Here is a 3,466-nt window from a genome sequence, read left to right as displayed (position 1 = left end):
ATATATAATTATTTATATACTTCTTTATATTAACTTCAGTTTTTTTTTTTTAAATTTATGATATAGTATCAAAAATTTTATGAATAAGAAATTTAGAATTTAATCTTGATTAAACCTTAAAAAGCATAAACTAAAAACAAAAAAAATTATGTAAAAATTTATAAAAACCTAAAAATAATTTTGCATAAAAAAATATATTAGAAATATAACCAACTTAAACTTTTAAAAAATGTGATTTCATCATCACAAACCACATCAACAATAAGCAGAACAACATCTATACTACAAAGAAGAATGAGAGAAAAAGAAATCATTTTATCTAAATTTTACATATGCGCTTAATAAACATTACACGAGTGAGCCTCAACGCGAGTTGTTAGACCAAGAACTGTGTCAATCAAGTGTGAATGGAATAACAAATTTGTCTACTAAGTAACAAATTAAGGAGCAATTGGCTGCAGCGTTATTGTCATTCTAGGTTTGAATGCAAGAACAAACAAGTGAGCTTTCTTGACTGAAATGGAAGTGAACACTATAGTCAAGGCAATAGCCATGTCATCGTGTCTCTTGAAGATAATTGTTGAGATCACTATTTTTGTTTTTTTACGTAAATAAAATAAAAATCCAAATTATTACCAGAATTTATTATATACTATTTAAATTTGTACATAAATTATTGAAAGGTGTCATAATTTATATAGTAAATTTTTAATTTATTTTTCACGTAAACCGTAATGGAGTTTTGTGGGTCTAAATTGGCCATAAATCGTACAAGACTGCTGCGATTTATGCTAAAAAAAAAGTAAAAATGTTCGTCACCTAAGTATAATTTACAAACAAAGTTGACAAGCCATCATCACCATATATAACGTGGTAGGGTGTAGAATATCCAAAATTATTCATATTACCCACTACTTTATCACGATTTATATAGAAATTTCATCATGCAACAACTTAGAATGATTTACACACTAGATAATTCTATAAATATCGAACGAATGTCGATGTTGCTTTAGAACATTATAGAAAAAGAAAAATATGTATCATCTGTTGCTCCATCCGTTAAAGTCGCTATTTAGCTCTCACCTTCACTCCATCCTGAGAAAATATGTGTCTGATTGTCGGAATTAGAGACGGATTATAGATTTTGATGATAAGGTTTATTTTTTGGGAACAAATTTGACGGTATTCAATATTTTTCTTGTAGTACGAATGACTTTTTTTGCATATGGAATGTTATCAAGTTGGTTCACTCAGAGAAGAATGTCGTGTCCTATTTGTATGGAGGATACAAAGGTATTTTGGCTGACGAATGGGGGTAAGAATTCATTGTTTGATCGTCATCAAAGGATCTCCAATATTATCATCATTTTTGGCGCAACAAGCAGGACTTGTTTAGGTAGAATAAAACTGAACAGGAAGAGGCACCCGTTATGTGAGTAGTTTGCAAGTTTTGTATCGTGTCAGTAGAATCCCAAAGATCGTCGATAACGGGCAGGTTTGAGACCTCCGGGATATGGCAGGGAGCATAATTGGACGAAATTGAGTATATTTTGGTAGTTTTCTTATTGGAAAGACAACTTAGTTTGTCATTATCTTGACGTAATCCACATTAAAAAAAACGTGTTTGATAATATCATACACATAGTAATGGACGATGAGCGAACCAAGGAAAACGATGGGCAGGCAGCCAGATCTGAACTGAAAGAGACTTGAGAATGGCCGGTGGGCTAAATCAAAGGTGGTGTTCACTCTAATGAAGGACCAGAGACAAAATATTTATAGGTAGATTAGGAGATTGAGATTTTTCGATGGTTATGTCTCTAATTTGGGTAGGCTTGCCGGGTTGAAGAGTCATGATTGTCATGTTTTTATGGAGTCATTGCTTCCTGTCGCGTTCAAAGAACTTCCTACCAATATTTGGAACCCCTCATAGAAATAAGTGAGTTGTTTAATGAGTTATCTGCAACGAAACCTAGTATTGAGTCTCATAGTCATAGAGAAGAACATTCGTATCATATTTTGTAAGCTAGATAGGATATTTCCTATAGAATTTTTTGATATTATGGAACACTTAACAATTCACCTGCCATACGAAGCAAGAGTGTGTAGGCCGGTCCAATTCAGGTAGATGTACCCTTTTGAGAAGTTGATTGGGTCATTCAAGTGCACCGTGAATAACCAAGCTCGGATCGATGGTAGCATATGCTAAGCATTTCTAACTAAAGAAATATTCCTAGCTAAATCTTGATACATCACTCAATAATTTTTCACATTGATTCAGAAAATATGTCAAAGTGAATCTAATTGACACAATAGAATGAGAACTAGTTGCACTTAGTTGGGGCCTAATGAATAAGAGCACAAGTTACCCAATATACAGTGTTAGTGAATATAGGTTTCATTCTTTATAAAGGTTAGTGGAAAATAAAACAGATAACACTGGAGTTTGGGTTCCTGGGGATGCAGGCAGTGGTCATTCTTATTGGTATGGTGTATTGTACAATATCATTCAATTAAAGTATTTTTGTCGCACTATGTACAAGGTGTGTGTGTTTAAATGTGAATTGTATGATCCAAGTTCGCGACTAGGAACACGAAAGAATAAAGAGTGCAATATCATTGAAGTAAATGTGACCAAAAAATATAGGTACTACGATCTTTTTATTCTACCTCAAAATGCACGACACTATTTGCCATAACCGGGTTCATGCAAGTCTAGTTGGATGGTTGTAGTTAAGACTAAGCCAAGAGATCGCATTAAATCTGATGGGAAAGAAGATCGAGAATCTTACTAAATTGATGACCCAACTCTTTCAAAAATGGTGGTTGATACCGGTAATCCAATTACCCTTAAGTCAACTGTTATGGATGATGACATCATTAACCTTAGGGTAGATGACGAGATAGGGGTGTTCATAGATCGGATCCAATCCGCATATCTGCGTGTTTATCCGAATTCGATCTGAAAATTGCAGATATGTTCAAGGAGAAGAGGGGGTCGATAGAGACGAAGAAGAAGAAGAAGACGAGTTTGATGATCAGAAAATTAATTACCTCAGAAGAGGAGGAGGATGAACTAGAGAAAGAAGATGATAATGAATTTGAATAAGGTTAACCTAAAAATATCTTAACTAGCTTGTTGTATGTTTAAACTTTATTTAGTAAGATCATATAATTATAACGAACACTAGCCTTAGTTCTATCTTATATATTTGTTTATCAAACTTTGATTAGATTGTAATATAATTACATTGTTTCGGGTAGGGATGACGACATATTAACGTGTCACAAGCAAACCTTGTTTTGAATATGACAACAATGGCTATCAGGCTCCATAGTCATTAGAGCTTTGGTTAGGGATTTGTTTTTATTATGTATATTTCATATATAAATCATATTTTTTAGCTAAATTATTAATTTATTTTTTACTAATTGGGAGTTGATTATCAATTTTTAACTATCA

The sequence above is a fragment of the Arachis ipaensis genome, chromosome B03, assembly GCF_000816755.2.
Source record: "Arachis ipaensis cultivar K30076 chromosome B03, Araip1.1, whole genome shotgun sequence".
NCBI classification, from domain to species: Eukaryota; Viridiplantae; Streptophyta; class Magnoliopsida; order Fabales; family Fabaceae; genus Arachis; species Arachis ipaensis.
Note: the sequence above shows the minus strand (reverse complement) of the source record.